General features: G+C 39.7%; 1 protein-coding gene across 1 annotated transcript in view; it reads right to left on the minus strand.

The window, feature by feature from the left end:
* tiam1a (TIAM Rac1 associated GEF 1a) overlaps window positions 1-12,886 on the minus strand; it is a 52,659-nt gene extending 39,773 nt beyond the window's left edge. Inside the window, exon 1 of the mRNA XM_058411915.1 lies at window positions 12,654-12,886. The gene's annotated coding sequence lies outside the window, so the exon portion shown is untranslated. The remainder of the gene's footprint in view (window positions 1-12,653) is intronic.
* Between the last annotated feature and the right edge of the window lie 4,549 nt (window positions 12,887-17,435).

The following is a 17,435-nucleotide window of genomic DNA, read 5'->3' on the forward strand; positions in this document are numbered from 1 at the left end:
GAGACAGTGATGAACCCAATCAGGACATGCAAGGCTGTTTGTTATTATGCTGAGTCATTAAAGAACACACATACACACTGTCTCTTAGCCAATCATACGACCAGCCATGTCTATCTTTTATAATTTTATGGATTTACTGAGAGGTAAATCTAATCTGCTTTCCTTTGTTGGGATTCATTTAGACAGCAGTAATCCAGTTCTGAAAGCCAATTCAGTTGCTGAAGAAATGAAATTATTCATTACATTGTTATTATCCCCAGAAAATTGAACTGCAACAAAGATTTTTCCTATAATTTTTTTTTTGCTGAATTGCACATAAATGCAGTGATTAGAATCACTCTTTCTTGCACAGCATCCACATTCAGTGCTGTCATAGGAAAATATAACACAAAAGAAATGTGAAATGTGAAATGAATCACCTGAAAACCCATTTAATTTTTACAACAGAAAAAAAATAATAAAGAAATCTGTAAACATGCAATGTCAAGTTAGCTAAAGAATCTGGGTAGATTTAAAAAAAAATTATTAAGGCACGAAAGAGTTAATGATATTTACAAATTAGGGAGAGGATTGGCTTTCCAAACCCCCAAACATTATATGCCTTGTTTAGCCTAGTTTGCTGCATGGAAGACCCCCAAAAGAGGTACACACCAACTGCTCCTGCTACAATCCCCCCCAAACAACATTTATCATTTCACCTCTTCTGCACACACACACATACACACACCCTCAGAGCTCACAGGTATCAGGTTTTAATGGCTTCTGTTCAAACGTCTTTCCTTCATGCAGTGTTTGTGACAGCACTGCTTCTTTTGTTCCATAAAATCCAAATAGGTGCAGCTACCCTTTATACAAACCTGCCCCAACAGGAGCAAACAAGTTGTTTCTCTCCTGGCCTCTCCCTCTCTCAGTCACCTGCTTTACCCATTCATATAATACATTCATAATCCCAGCTGTTAAACATTATAACTGAAGAAAGGTGCTAATATAAAAGGAGTGTGTTCATAGAGTTTGGGGTAAAACACTGTAGGTGAAAGCCAAACAGGTCTGAAAGCGTTTATTTTTGCATTTAACCTTGTTGACAGGATTAACACGAAAATAACAGAACACCCACAAAGCTGATCTTATCTGTGCTGTATATACACAACATCACTGCCCTTGTCTGGCATCTCAAACAACATTGGTGGGAAAACTCACATTAGAGTTCTGCTCTTTTACTGTGAGGCCAAAACATCTTGCAGTAAGCACTGCAGTGAGAGAATGATGGTGCACTGTGATACAGCAATGTGAAACAGTTAAAAAATGTGAAGCTCTACTGGTATGGGTAACAATGTCAGAGGAAAAGGTGTGGCAGGTCCCCTGTAATATGTTACACTTTTTTTTTTTAAAGAAGGACTGGTGCAATGTGTTTTTATTAACCATGCTTCCTGAAAATACAGTGAAACTGTGATATCAGAAAACTATTATTAGGGAATAAATTATGTTTTCACGTTTACATCTCTGCTACACCTAGAGCCTTCAGGTCAGGTTTCCACTTCCCACATTCCTCATCAGATTCCCAGCTTGGGGAATAAAAGACAGAGTAGGGAGGAGTAAGGAGAGTCATTGTTCTTCACAAAGATTAGTGTATGGATGAGAGCTAAAATCCCAAAGCTGACAAGACAAGAGGGGGCTGAGGAAGGCAATTTGAGCCACAGACAGAGAGAGCGAGAGAGAGAGAGAGAGAGAGAGAGAGAGAGATTTTAGTATCTCAAGTCTTGGCTCGTTCACAAGAAGCTTATCAGCGGTGGTTCTGATAAATTTACGTTTTCATTTTCCCTTTTTAAGCTTCATTACCTTTTAACAGACATGTATGACACAATGCAACCACAACATTTCCATCTTCAATCAAAAGGAAATGAGCGAAGTGCTAAATGTGTGTAAGACCAGCTTATGTAGATAACATCCCAGCTTAGAGAGGCAGAGAAGGAATCCCAGTGGAGTAAAAACTACACATGAAAAAGAGGAATCCCAGTGGAGTAAAAACTGTGCATGCAATACTGATGTATACACACTGAAATCCCCAGCCTTACACAGTTTTATTTAAGCTTAAATAAACACTGGGGGTTCAGCTGAGTGTATATAGCACAAAAAGTACCACAATAGTTTCTACCATGAAAGATTACCAAGGGCTGAACTGTATAATCAAGATGCTTAGTACTAAGAAATAAGTAGCATACAGAATGTAATAAACATAACTTGTTTTGACACATTTATATAACAAGCAGCAGATAATGTGACTGAAAATTATTGAAGTAGGTAGTGGCTAGGGTTTTCTAAATACTAACTGTCAATTTCTTAGAATAAAATAAGCAGACACATACCGCCTTTATGTCTTCACATGTACTGCTTCAAAGCCATGTCTGCCCTCATGCTCTCTCATTGACCTCTTAATTACTATGTAATGTCATGAATAGCAACCAATCAGCAGCAAATCTCAGCAGGATTAATATAAAATACTGCCTCACATCCTGAGCTTAGATTACTGTGTGGGGATTTATACATGTGTATGTGTGTTTCCTCTGAGTTCTCCAGTTTCGTCCCACCACCCAAAAACATGCAAATCAGCAAAATGGCTATGCTAATTATGTGTAAATGTGTGTGTGTGCATGCCCTGTGAGCGACTGGCACCCATTTCTGTATGCATTGTGGCTTTGTGGTGCCTGATCCACAGACTGGACAAAGTGTGAAAATACATGGATGGATGGATGGATGGATCATTATTTCCTGTCAGTTGTTGGCAATATACTGTATATGTGCATGAGCCAAATATGGTATTTACTGTATAATATACTTGCCCTGATTAGTCACGTCAAATTCCTGTGTACTATAAACATTCAGTATAAGAAGCATTTTTAAACTAAATTCTACCTTCTACCCAAAGTCACAGAAATCCACACTGTAGCCTAGCCTTAGGTAAGTATAAGTACAGTAAAACCTTGGATTGCGAGTACCTTGGTCTGCGAGTGTTTTGCAAGACGAGCAGAAATTCTGAATAAATTTTAACTTGATAAACGAATGAGGTCTTGCATTACAAGTAATAAGTACCTCTGATTTATATTCTCTTTCAAGGTTTAGGGTTTAACTGCATGCAGTCAGACTCGTCAGTTCATCTCTCCAGTCGTCGGCTTACCTGAGATTAAACTGTACCGTTTCCTGCTCCCCCAGTGCTCATACTAATGATAGGCAATAAGCTGCACTCAAGGAACTGTATCATTCCAGTCTATAATAGGGCAACACACACACACACACAAACGCCATTAAAACCTATAGACAAATTATATTAGCCAGTCAACCTACTGGGATGACTCAAGCACAAAATCAAACCAAGGGCCTTCAGAGAAACACAGGCAGAAACACTATCACACTTAGTTAGGTTAGCCGATACATTACATATAGAACAATACATTATAACTGTACAAGGTTTTGATAGATAGATAGATAGATAGATAGATAGATAGATAGATAGATAGATAGATAGATAGATAGATAGATAGATAGATAGATAGATAGATAGATAGATAGATAGATAGATATTTCTTAATATGACTGTAGTAATCATGTCACTAGGGTTAAATTGGTAACCCTAAAAACAGTAAACAGTAAACTTTGCATGTTAATTTTAATGGTGATTATTCTCTGCTGCATGTCGCTGCAAAGCTTCATTATGTTTTCTGTCACTGAGTGGGTTTAATGGCTTGATTTCTTTCAGTGGCTGACGTGAAAAATTCATGTCTACATCCTCTACACATACACACCCACACGCACTCCACCCCCATGGCGGATAAGTAGGTAGAGATGGTGTAAGAATGGGGCTAATGTCTGTCCTCTGTTTTAGAGAGCAGCGCGGAGCATACAGTGATGGAGTGATGACATGCAGGAGAAGAGAAGAAGAAGAAGAGGGTTGGGGGGGGTATTTTGGGGGAGCACAGATGGGCCCTTCGGCTGTTCAGAGAGAAGGAGTTTGGCTAAGGGAACTTATCATTAACACTCTCCCACTGACACGCCTGAACAAAGCCCTGCAGCCTGACGCACACACACACACACAGATGCACAATCAAACAGGGAGACACAGGCTGAGACTCTGAAGCTGTCTGACTGGTTTAATAAATGAATGAATAAAACAGCACTAAGATTGTAGTTAATACATTTTCAGCATTTGATCTCTTTTTTTTTTTAATTATTATTATTCCAATTACAAGCCTCGTTGCCTAGTAAGGCAGCATGTCTGACACACCACACTGACAAAAAAAAAAAACAAACCCATTACATACTACCAGCACAAGCTTTGCTAAATGTTACAGAAGAAACTGTGGCGAGATCCTGGTTTTCAGCAGAGCGGTTGAGACCATGAGTGGGAAAGATGCAGACACAGCGGCTTAATCACCTGCTATTATGAGTGTTTACTCAGCACACTGCAGCTCCCTGAATAGAAACGGAATTAGCAGGAGGAACGAAGGCTAGCTTTTTTAAAAAGTTTTACTCCAGGTTTGCAGGAGGTGTTGGTAGTCATAATCAGTCGCAACAGTCGTAATCAGTAATGCTTTCTTGTATTAAACATGAAAAAAGAACAGCTCAGTAGAGTGAAAGAAAAATATGATCATCAGAAAGCTACTAACTGTATACACGCTTTCTTTCATTTTAAAGATGTTAAATTGTTAGTCTTATTCTATGTTGTTTTTTTTTCTTAATAGTCTTCCTTTCTTCCTAAAACAGCTCCCCAACAGCTGCTTCACTTTTAGCAGACAAACATGCAGTTACTCGCTAAAGCAAGCTGTGCTAAAGAATGATAGCTTCACTAGAAAGGTTTTTTGCTACTTGTAAGATGTCCATCAGATAACAGGTTGGGTGATGTAATAAACAGAAGTTACTGAATGTTTGGATTGCTGTTCAAACTAAATGGTGGCAAACAGGTTTTGTTTCATGTGTTGCTGAGACATTATTTGAGGATGTTGTTTTTTCTCCTTTAAAGTCTGTTTAGTTCAAGTATAAATTCAGATAGAAAATAGAAGATACTATAGAAGATAGATAGAAGTCAAATAGAAAGTAAAATAGAAGATACTATGCAAGTGCAGATAGTAGCGGATAAAAAAGAAACATACGACCTACCTAACCTACTAAAAATATGCTGTGTGGTAGTTCAGAATACATTAAGAAATGTAGGCTCATTCAGACCTTTTGGTTTCAGTAGCACAACAAATTACTCTACTTTTGCTGGGAAATTGCAGGAAGTATGACCTTATTTAACAATTAGTTATTGGTATAGATGTTAAACAAAGAACTATGTTATTCATGATAAGCAAAGTTCAATCATTCAGTCATCTTCAGTAACTGCTTTCTCCTGCAGGATCTCTTCCAGGGTGTGAGGTGGGAATATAAGATGGATAGAATGGCACTCCACATTCACACCTAGGCTTAATTTTAGTGTAAGTCAGAGGAAACCAACGCTGACTCCAGAGGAAACCAACGCTGACTCCAAAAAAGCTCAGGATCAAACTCAAGGTTCTGGAGCTGTGAGTCTGGGAGAAGACACGATGAAAAGGTGAATGACAATGACAAAATTGAGAGATTCATCTGTCTTTTTTGACCTCACTTGTGCTTGTAAACTGCGAGCACATGGAATGCTGATCCTCTTTTAGAATCTTTTAGTTTTTCAAGGACGCTTATCCAACGCTGTAGTACACACATTGTAGTAGCTTCAGAACTGCTAGGCTCTCATGCACGGGAAAGGTACGACAGAAAGAGAGCGAGGGGGAGATGTTCACATGGACACACCTAACACACCTGAGGGTAGTTCTTAGAAATTCCCACAGCTGATGGGTCTGTTTTCATGCAAGCCCTGGCAAGACCAGACAAGATGGGAGATAGGCAAGGGGAGGGATTTGGGTTGGGGTGAGAGGGACAATTTTAAAAAGGAGGAATGAGGGTACTCCCGTCCTGCTGCACCTGGGTCAACATGCGCTGTCTGCAAACAAAGTGTGTGTAGAAAAGAAGAAAGGAGAGGAAAAGGCGGAGAGGGAGGTGTAAGACTGAAGCTTTTGTTTTGGCCCAGGAGAAGATCAGAATGTCACACACAAACAATGAACACACACACACACATACCAAATGCTCTTAGCGATAGTCAAATGCTCAGAGAGTTATAGAGAGTTCAGAACATAGAAGAGTAACTTTTAATTAAGCTCATATCCAGGCTGACATTGTTAAAAGAGTGTGCAACCTTTTCTGCTATTGTTGGATGGTGTTTTTGTGACCCACATCACCTGTTAAGCACTCAGTCGATGTGGTTTTTGCTTTTGTGCAAATTTTGTATTAAGAGCTAAATATGTTTGAATCACAGTAGACTCATCCAAACATCGCACTTCATTGGAGAGGAGACAATAACCTGGGTTATCGTGTGTGTGTGTTTGAGTACAACCCTGTCTACAGTATTATATTTGTACTATTGCTGGTATATAAACATCGCCGGTGGCATGTAAATATAGAATTTCTTACACCATTATTGAAACCACTGGCTTACTCCAAACCCCATCACATCACACTCTCATATCTATATAAAACCATGAATTCCACACATCACTGAGCACATACACACCACTCCCACTCCTTACCTCTGAGCTGCGAGCTGTGATCTCCCACAGCAGGCACTGAGGCCAAGCATGTGTCAGCCACAAACACACAATTCACACACTGTTGCTTTTCATAAACAAACTAAAAGCACTCCTTTTAGCAACCCACACCAAAGCCTATTTTCACTCAGGAGAAATTCTGCCCTTTTTGTCAACTGGTAAACGTGTTCAGCTAAGAGAGAGCATTAAAAGAAAGTTATTCAACATTTCTGAGAAGGTTTGGCGGTAACGTTACAGAAATAACGCTCCTGAAATGTGCTGTGAGAGTGTAATAGGAATTGTTTACTTCACAATGTTCTTAGAATGTTTCTCATACAGCATTGGGGAAAAAGACTAGGTTACAAAAGATAAAAAAGTTGCAAAAAAAAGAGGACTTATTTAGCATTCAGGGAACTGGAAGTTGTAATGTTGAGAAAGGAAAAAACGGCTAGCAGAGAATGATATCAAAACATTCATTAAACATTGGCAGTTTACATGAAGGCGCTAATGTTCCTGCAATGTTCTCTAAACCCATGATATCACATTGTAATTTCATTAAAATGTTATAAGAAGCATATTATATAATAAATATTTTATATAAAATACAGCACCATGTAAGTAAAGGCCAAAGCATTAGATTCAGAAAAATTATAAATTCTTTCTGCTAATGTCTCTTTCGATGTTAATTATCCTGCATTAGATTTTCATAAAAATTTGCATTTGCAAGACAAAGAAAGCAAACTTGAAGTTTGCATAAAAAGTATATCTGACGGGCGAAAAGGAGAAGTCCACTTCAGCCTTTGTGGATTTCATGACTTCCTGCCTCTTGCCTCAGGAAGCAGAATGGCGATTTTGTTGAAATGTGTGATCAGGTAGCCTGACTGCAAGCCACATGTGTGACAGACACACTGCAGTCCAAGTGCTGTGGGGGGTTTGTGTCAAGTTCCAGTGAAAGAACACACAAAGGATCTCCTCGGTCAGCAGGTTCCAGCGCAAAGGGGGAAGACAGAAAAAAAAGCAGTGCAGGAGCACAAACAATAGGACTGCCTCAAAACATGAAGGCTGAAAAGTCAAGCAGGCTGCCATCTTGGAGTTTTCCATTAAATGATCTGATCTCTTCCACAGGTTACTGAAATAAATGTGCACAAAAGAAGCTGCTTGATCACAGAAACACTCCTGTGTGAGTGGGTTAAATACCTTTTACTCTTGGGTTCATCATTTCACACTACTGTGAGGCAGCCAAGTGGAAAAGAACCTCATCAACACTCTTCCCTCTGTACACACACACGCACTCACTCTCACACACTTATAGACTCAGTTGCTCTGTGTGCCGCCTTTTGTGTGTCATTTCATTCTTTGACCTCTGTCACCATGCTGCTATAGCATCTAATAACAAGTAAGAGAATGGCCCATGGGTTTGTGTACAGTGCTTCTCTCCCAAGCTAGTCTTTGTTACAACAGTCGGTTACAAGAGGGTGTGAGAAAAATGAAGCAAGGGCTCATGTTGATCTGAGATCAGTATTTTGCAATTTATTAAGTAATAACTGTTATTATGTAATAACTGTTAAATACTTGGGAAATAAATGCTGAGGATAACCCTGCATAGACAACCCAAAGATACATGAGATTACTGTAGATGATGTCACTTATAATCTATGAAGAAGGACTTTTGCTAGGAATGCTTAGGACTATGCTATGACAGCTTTAAGACTGCATCAGGGGACAGCTGATAACTTCAACAAAATAGACTTCATGTTAAAACTAGAATAGATTTCCTGGTTATATAATTACTCTTTTTGACCATATAGCATACAGTTATAAAAGAGAATTATTTATAATCACACTATCTGCTGACACCCAGATTTAGAGTCTGGTTCCTCTCAAGTTATTTTCCAGATACCATTTCGGGGGGTTTATCTTGTCACTATCACCTACGGCTTTCTCATTAGAGATGAATTGATACATTTATATCGTGAATTTATATATTCATCTCAAGCTGCTTTGTGACAATATCCATTGCTAGAAGCGCTATGCAAATAAAACTGAATTAATAATGAGATTATTTTTTAAAGTGAATGGGATATATTTTTTGATCAGGTCACCAGAACAGTCCCACAAAAGTTTTACTTTCAATGTACCAAACGTTTTGGCACCCGAAACCTGGAACTGTTGCAGATACTATAAACAGCGAAACACCCAATCAGACAAAGGAACAAATGTTAATCCTTACTTTTATTGTCTTCACCGTGACAAGAACACTAAAACTAGTCCCTGTCACCCACTGTGTGTAGGTGTGAAATGCAGAGGTGATTCTACTGAGGGCAGAACAATTGGCTACACTCTCTGTTTGGGTCAATGTAGGACTATTCAGGAATGCACTAATCCCAGCCATTGTAATGGCTCATTTACAGTGTGTGTGTGTGTGTGTGTGTGTGTGTGTGTGTGTGTGTTTTATCCATTTACCTAAAACTGTTTCATAATGAATCTGAAAATGTTGTCATGCAGCCAGTAAAACCAGACAAATGGCATTGCAAGACGCTGGTAGAAGAATCACACTGACACACACACACACACACACAAAAAAAAAATTCTATATGTTTTTTGCTGCTCCTTTGAAAAAATACGTGCTTCACAATGTACATGTCTTCTCTCAAAACATGTAAAGAATAAGTGGAGAAGAAGAGAAACAGGGAGGATGAGTAGAAAGATGCCAGGAGAGTGCACATCAATTATACATCGCAGGGAAAGGATGAAAACACAAATTTGTAAGCCTTTTTTCAAATGTCACATTCTTTCCCCCCAGAAAGCGTCCCCCAAACCCCCAACCTCCTCCCTTGTGTCTCCTCCTGCTCCCCCCCCCCTGGGCAATTTTGCTTAAACAGCTATACACTCCTATGCTAATACTGAGGCGGGGGGACACGGCGCATTAGGAAGACACACATTAGCTTAAGAGAGGAGGAAGCAGCAGGGGAGGTCAGGAAGCCCAGAACACGTGCAGCTCATTCATTCATGGAGCTGATAAAGGACGAAGGAGGAAATTTGAACAAGATAACACAAGGGTTGTGTTATTAATTTCATATCAATGCAACATGTATTTTAACATGAATTTTTTAATTTAAAAAAAATAGTATTCGTACAACTATCAATACAGTAGCTGTAACTGTGACATTAAAGCAGTGTGAAAAACTAGGTCACTATAAAGACTCTTTCACACACACACACACGTGGCGTGGTCTCTTATTGACTTCATTAAGGTATGCTTTAGACATGCTTTGGCAATGCTACGACCCATTTAAGCTGCATCCAACCCCCTCATTCACACATGCATACACACACACACACCTAGATTCACATGCTTCCACAGCCACTCTCCACCCCCATGCACCCGTCTACGCTTCTCCGTTGGGGCAGAAGACTGGTCTGGAGTCGCTCCAGGGTTCTTGTGCACTCAGAGCACAGTCTCTATGTCTCTTTCAAACACAATACACACTGCTGTATTTGTAGGATATTTCCAGTGACCCATGTATTACAATATCTAGACAATGCTATATCTTACCCCAACACTTAACCCTAACTTCAGTCCAATAAGCATATATCTTTTAGCTCTTCTAGTTCAAGTGTGTTTTACCATGGGGAGCAACCACATGACCAAAAATTGTATTTATTCCCTCACATACACTCCGTCCCCTTTAAGCATCTAATTGTCGGAAAGTGTCCGAAAAAAATTGTAAAAAATCTATTGGACCTTATCTCAACATGTTTTTTTTTTTTTTATCATTGTTTTGCAACTCTGATAAAATACAGCCCAAAGCGTGTTTAAAGCAGCAAGTCAGACATCCAGACTGAGCCACAAAGAGTTGTGAATGTGATAGAAAAGAGCAGATAAGGCCAAATGTTTGGAATGGAAGGAGGCTGCTTGCTGAGCATAATCTTCTCTCTTTAGTGTGTGTGTGTGTGTGGGCATGTTTTTATATCTTGGTAGAGACTAAAAGTCACATCAAGGATGATAGATTGCAAATAGTTTTCTAGGGAAACTTTGTTTTTGTAAAAGTAAACAAAATAAAAAATACTAATAGTAAAATAAAACAAACATTTACAAAATAAAACATGAAACATAAAAGTGGTTAATGAGGTTAAATTTATGTGTAGTATGGCATCAATTTTCTGCATCAGTATTTATGTCAATGGAATGTCCCCATAAAGATGCGCCAAATTTGTGTGTGTGTGTGTGTGTGTGTCATGATGTCGGGGCAACTGTAGTGTGATAAAGAGCAGGCACTTTCTAAAAGAAGCTACCCAAACACAACCAACCACTAAAACCAGAGTCAGCAGTACATACAGGCATGTAGACACACAGGCTTTCTCTTTCCCACTCTCTTACTCAAACACACACACACAAAATCGTGGCTCATTGTCTCTTAACTCTCCTCGGTGTGGAGTGGAGGAGAGGCAGCAGGTCTTTGTTTGGGTTGGCTCTCCTCCACCACACTGCACACTAAGCAATTCCATTCAGAAGTAGAGTGTGAGACAGAACATGTTTAAAGTCTAGGAGCAAGTCAGTTTCGTTCTCCTTCTATCAGTCTTTGTTTCTCTAACGCATTCTCGTTTTCCTTCACACTCCCTGTTTCATAATGCACTATACTGAAAAGCCTTGGCACACTTTCTGTGTTTCTTTCTCTCTTTTGTGTCTTTATAGTCGTCTTCCACCCCACCACCCCCACACCCCTGTCTCTGTCTACCTCATTTGCTTTCCTTCATACTTTGCACTTCAAATGGCTTTATAATGACAATTAAATGACAGTGATATTAAGCATATTAGTCATAAACACCACTGTAATAAGCACTACAGTGTTGATCGTAGTGGTCAGTGACTTCCTTCAATTGTCATTCGTAAGCAGTGCCGCGATCAAAAGGAAAACATAAAAATATCACTGAAATCAAACGTCCCTCTCTCTCTCCCCTCTGTGTGTCTGTATGCCTGCAGTGACGCTGCACAGCCGAGACGTACAGCCGCGACCTCTTGACCCCAGTAAGAGCGTGGACGTGTCTCTCTCTTTCTCTCTGCGTTCACATGAGCTTCATCTTATGACCCCTGTCTTCTATTCCCACCACTTACTCTCTGTTTTTATTTCCTTCCTGATCTTTGCTTCTCTCATCTTCCCGTTTCCTACACACTCCCCTCCATCCCTCCCAGTTTGACTTCCTTTTACATCATCTCATCTTCCTCTCCCATTCTCTTTCTTTCTATGTTCAAATCAGTCTGAAAATCGTATGAAATATGGAAAGGCATCAATCCACTACCACTGCCAAGGCACCTACTCTCTTAACCATTTCAAGAAAAAAGAAAAAAGTCCCACACACACACTGAAGGTCAGAACAGAGCACAGCTGAGACATCAAACCGAGATATAGCCAAGAGTGTGAAAGGAGGCAGCACACACTCAGAGTTCTGGGACGGCTCCAGTTTTGACAGGTTCAGATAAACACAGCACTTCCAGTACAGGCTCAGGAGACCCGTCACTCTCTTACAATGCAATTTCAAAAGTTAGTGTGGAAGTGAGTGAGATGGAAGATGGATTTCACTCCATGGACTCCACATATTGACTTCACACTCACACACTCACAGAGCATGCACGCAAGAAAGAGACAGATGACTAGGCTCTCCCTCTAACCATCTCTAACACCTCCGTCTGGAGGCAGGGGCTTTACGACCACACGGCACTTTGGTTCAAAGACCTGCATCTCCACCCAAAACAATGCTGGCCACACACACACACCCACACACATACACAAAGACACCAGTTGTCCAGCAAAGGTAGCACTCACTTGTAAGGAAGCACCAAGAACAATGTGAAACAGTTTTAAAATAACAAAATGTGTTGTATACACACACAGCAGAACAAAACAACACACACAGTAGTAATAGATAAAAAAAAAAAGTATAAGTAAAAAAGAAAGCACCAAAAAGACAATTCAGACTATTAAAAATCCACAAATGACTCATGTGTACCTCTGAAAGTCCAAGAAATGCTGCTCCTCTGGTCTCTTCTTTTATGAAAGAAAGAACTGCAGATCTAGATCCCCAGCTGTACAGGTAAAGCGATAGAGTCCACCATGAGCTGACATTCCTCCTTGTCTTTCTCTTTTTCTATCTCCACAGTGTTACTCTTGTTACGCAGCCATGTGTAGAGTAGTCTATCCGGTAAGAGCTGGCGTGTGGAGGGTGTGTGTGTGTGTGTTTCCCTCTCTCACTCACTCACTTGTTCTCTTGCTCCACCCTCCACTCTCCTCCCCCTCCTTCTCTATTCCTCCTTCACTCCCCCTCTCCAGTCTCACCTCCTCTGGATCGAGAATCGACTGCCAGCATGCAGTCTGGCACTTTGCCTCTGGGTCACGTGACTCCCACAGACTAAAGTTTGCATTTTTAAATTTTCTGTTCCACTGAAGTAACAAGAGAACTTTCTAAAGAGAGCTAGTCTCTAAAGCTCTATATCAGAGGGTTCATCCAGGAAAAGGCACGCACTCACACTAGACACAGTTCATGGATGGCTGCCTCTTTTAAAAGTCCTCCCTCTTTTTCATGCTGCATTAAAGTAAGTAAAGAGATATCTTTAAGCAAGCTGATCACATTATCATTTAGCTGCTTTCTTATCTGGATACATGGAGAGCGTGGGAAAACCTCTCTCTCACACACCCATGCATTTTAAATCACAGGAAACTGCCACGAATGGTCACAGCTTGAACAAATGCTATTATTGTTACTGTAACTGCTAGTAAATGAGTAACCACGGATAGCTAGGAGCACTGATCAGTTGTTTTCATGGTTGGCTGTGAGATCAGCGCATATTGGCCTCCTGCCAGCGACAAAACCTGAATTAACACCCGTCTACAGACGTCACACGCAACGCTGATGTTGTAACAAGGCTGAGACCATTAAATGCTATAAGCACATTTCATTCTGTTGAGTTTCATCTCAGCAGAGTGAAAAATCTAGGGAGTGAACACTCCCAGTTTTTCCAGCTCTAGCTGTTAAGAATACACACACACACTTCTGTGGACTTGGGTGTTTCTGCTGATCTGTGCGATGCACGTGACTAGATAAATAGCTATGCAGAGAGATAACTAGTCTATTTCTAAAAAATCATTGAAGGGGAAATACATTACTAAAAATATAGTATAGAAATAAAATAGCCATAATACTCAGAAGTACAATAAGTAAAGTAACTGTAAATTAATCAAATAAGGCCAAATAGAGTAAATGTTACATAAAAGACAGCCACAGAGGTCAGTTGCCCTTTTGTACTATAAAATTCAAAACTTTGGGTCATGGTTTTAGTTTCTTCACTGTAAAACCTTTCAAAATGGTTAAAAATTAGAAATGAAAGTTCACCTGCTGCCCTGTGAAAGTCAAGCCATCTTTCAAAACTTGTAAACCTGAGATAAATATTGAAAACTGGTCAAGACGGTTAGAGTTATAAAGAAGAAATAAGTTCACACAGCTTAATCAGGCTGTCATATTTTTCCGTGTAACTTCATTTAGTTCCTATTTGCTGTTTAACACAAAACGATGAAAGCCAAACATATAACCTTGGATCCAACTTATTCTGACATATATAAATATATGGCTCATTGATTTTCTGTAGAGACATTATCAAGAAGAGAAATAAATCTTGGAAGGAAGTCTGTGAATGTATGTAGGCTAGTAGAGTTTGCTTGCTTTTATTTAATATAGTATGTCAGCACCACAAATATGAAGGCAAGCGGCATGGGGGCAAGTGGTAGCTCAGTGGGTAAGGCGTTAGACTGCTGCTCCAAAGGTTATGAGTTCAATTCCATGAACCATGAAGCAAGGCCTTTAACACTCAGTAGTATAAATGAGATAGATGTAAGTAGTGCTGCAAATATAAAAAGGCTTTTTTTTACACTGATTAATACATTGTGTAATTTGTGCATTGAAGTTTTATGTATATCTACCACCACTGTTTCTCAGTGGAACTATTCTTGAATACGACAACAGTAACACTCATGGACACTAGCGACTTGCTAGTGTGAATGTACCTTCAGCAAAATTAACACAAGTTTAAAAACATCTGAGAATAAGGCATTAGGTTAAATCTGACAGGACTTGCCAACGGCTCCTGGCTGTTAAAGGGTTAAAATGGTGGAATCTTGTATTGTTGTCCTAGATTCAGCACTGTAATTTTCTGCAATCCTATGTCTTATAATGACAATGTAAGATAGATATTTAACTCTTGTGCATGCTGTCTGAGCGGTGTATATTGTGCCAGCTGTATTCATGTAAAATTAAGCGATTATGACAGCTTAATCTATAGCAGTAAAGCTGCTGGACCGGTAACGTCATACTACACCCAATCTCAGATCATTTGTCTAGCTGGAAAACTATTCATTGCTAATGATAACGTAATAGTTGCACAAGAGCAGCTGAGGAAGTGGATAAGGCTGTGAAGGCTTGTGATTTCTCAATTTCTTGCTATCGACAAACATTTGTATGTTTGTAAGGCAAAATCAAATTAGTCAGAAACTATCTACCATCAGGTTTGATTGGAGTACAATTCCTCTGTATGCCACAGTGACAAGGAAGACACACCTTCCAGGCATCTAGGCGTGGGTGACATTCCAACACGCAAGGAGTTTTCTGTCCATGTGAAAGGGAGGCAGAGATGACATTAAACACTGGCTTAGAATGGCAAGCATTCAAAGAGAATACAGTGAATAACGAGCACCAAATTTACAGAGCATTATATCAGTCAATCTCAGTGTGTGCTGTGACAGCTGTTGAGCGTGTTAAGACATGCACACAGAAGAATGACGGAAACTGCAGGATTTGCCTTCAAAATGCCATTCTAGATGGTGCATGTCGTTACTCGACCCCTGGGTCAAAGGATGTGTCCCTCTGTACAAGGTGGATAAGAATGCATGAAGAAAGCATATTGATGGAATGCATGGAGTAGAGGGCATAGGAATCATCATATCTTTAACATCTTATTGTCAAAATCCAAGCCAGTCAGTTTCTCTGTATCACATTGCCTTTTTTTATACTGATTACCATAAATTAAAAAAAGAAAAGAAACTGTAGCTAAATCAGCTTGCAGAACCAAATTAAATATAATAATATATCATAAGATATTTTTTTAAAACTTGCAATACATCAAGTTTCTTACATATTTATAATTGTATAATACATATTTTTTGTAATATTGCAAAAAAAAAATTACAATCTATTTTTTAGTGTTATTTTTCAAAAAGAGTTTTTTAGGAAAAATATTTTCTTTTTTTTTGTGGGTAACTGGATAAACACACAGTAATTATTTCGAAAAGAAAATACAGAAAGGTTTTTGTCCTGTAGTTCACCTCATCATATTTCATGACACTGTGCAGCACAGATAGATGCTGATTTGTGAACCAAATTTTATCATTGAACAATGATGTACTGTGAAAGCGATGCATTTAGCTCTGCATTACAAGGAGGTTGATTATTTCACACCCATCAACACTCAATACTGGTATATTTGGGATCTTTACACGTTTTTTTGATTGGAAACAATACGCTAAATCACTATAACGCATTCTCCGAACACAGAGCCGCACAGGCAACATATGTCTGAAATAAACATGACCTTATTATGCATTAATTTTTGCCAGCAAAGCAAAGCTTCTTCGCAGGTACAGATTCTCGAGCATGCCACTGAAACAACCAAACGTCTTTAAAAACTGCATTTGTGTGACTGTCACAGACTCAATCTCATTTTCACAACTCTCTAATTCTGATTAGAGTGGGGATGAAAGAGAAAATCTCTAGGCTATACGATGAAGATAAAGTGGAATGAGGTGACTCTGAGATGAAGAGAGGGAAAAGAAAAAGATCTCCCTCCCTTCATCCCTCCCTCTGCCTGTCCCTGTCTATCTCTCTGTCTCTGAGAAAAACTGGTGAGGTCTGCAGTGCTCTTTGTGCTAGTGACTGACATGGTTTATTCATTTGGGCTGCAATTCACTACTGGAGTCTGGCATGCGCACACACACACACACACACACACACACATTCAGTATCTCTCGTGCATAATATAGGCTTAAGGGAAGTATTAAGTGTTATCTATGTATTTGTGGGCCTGTACATTGAGGAAGTGTGTGTGTGTGTGCATGGGATAACAAACTTATAGCTATGTACTTATACTTGGTCTTATATCTGTCATCTTATCAAGAGCAAACTCCACTTTAAGGAAGTTAGATCTGTACCCCGCCTCCCCCCTCTCTCACACACACACACACACACACACCTTTTTACATATATGTGGTATTTCCATGTCCCTACTGCTGACCTTAAATTCAGTATACAAAGGGGAATCTTTTGTCTCTTTTTGTTATTTTTCTTAAAGCAATAAAGAAAATCTCTGCTGGAGCCTGCCAACACACACCAGCATTTAAGCATCAAATGACCAAAAAGTCACAGTCTATCTCTCTCTCTCTCTGTGTGTGTGTCTCTCTCTCTCTGTCTCTCTCTCTCTGTCTCTCTCTCTCTCTCTCTCTGTCTCTCTCTCTCTCTCTCACTCTCTCTCTCTCTCTCTCTCTCTCTCACACACACACACACACACACACACACACAGCAGGTTACAGCCTGTGGGAAACAGAATCAAAGGCAATCATGGCATGGCTTCTCAATTAGGCTGGCAGCTGACCACCCGGATCTGTCAGTGTCCCAATTACCATGCGGAAGAGTGTATTTATCTTGAGGAACAACATAACACACAGCCCCTTCAAGACAGTCAGACAGGTA

Source organism: Hemibagrus wyckioides, linkage group LG16, assembly GCF_019097595.1.
Source record: "Hemibagrus wyckioides isolate EC202008001 linkage group LG16, SWU_Hwy_1.0, whole genome shotgun sequence".
Taxonomy (NCBI): domain Eukaryota; kingdom Metazoa; phylum Chordata; class Actinopteri; order Siluriformes; family Bagridae; genus Hemibagrus; species Hemibagrus wyckioides.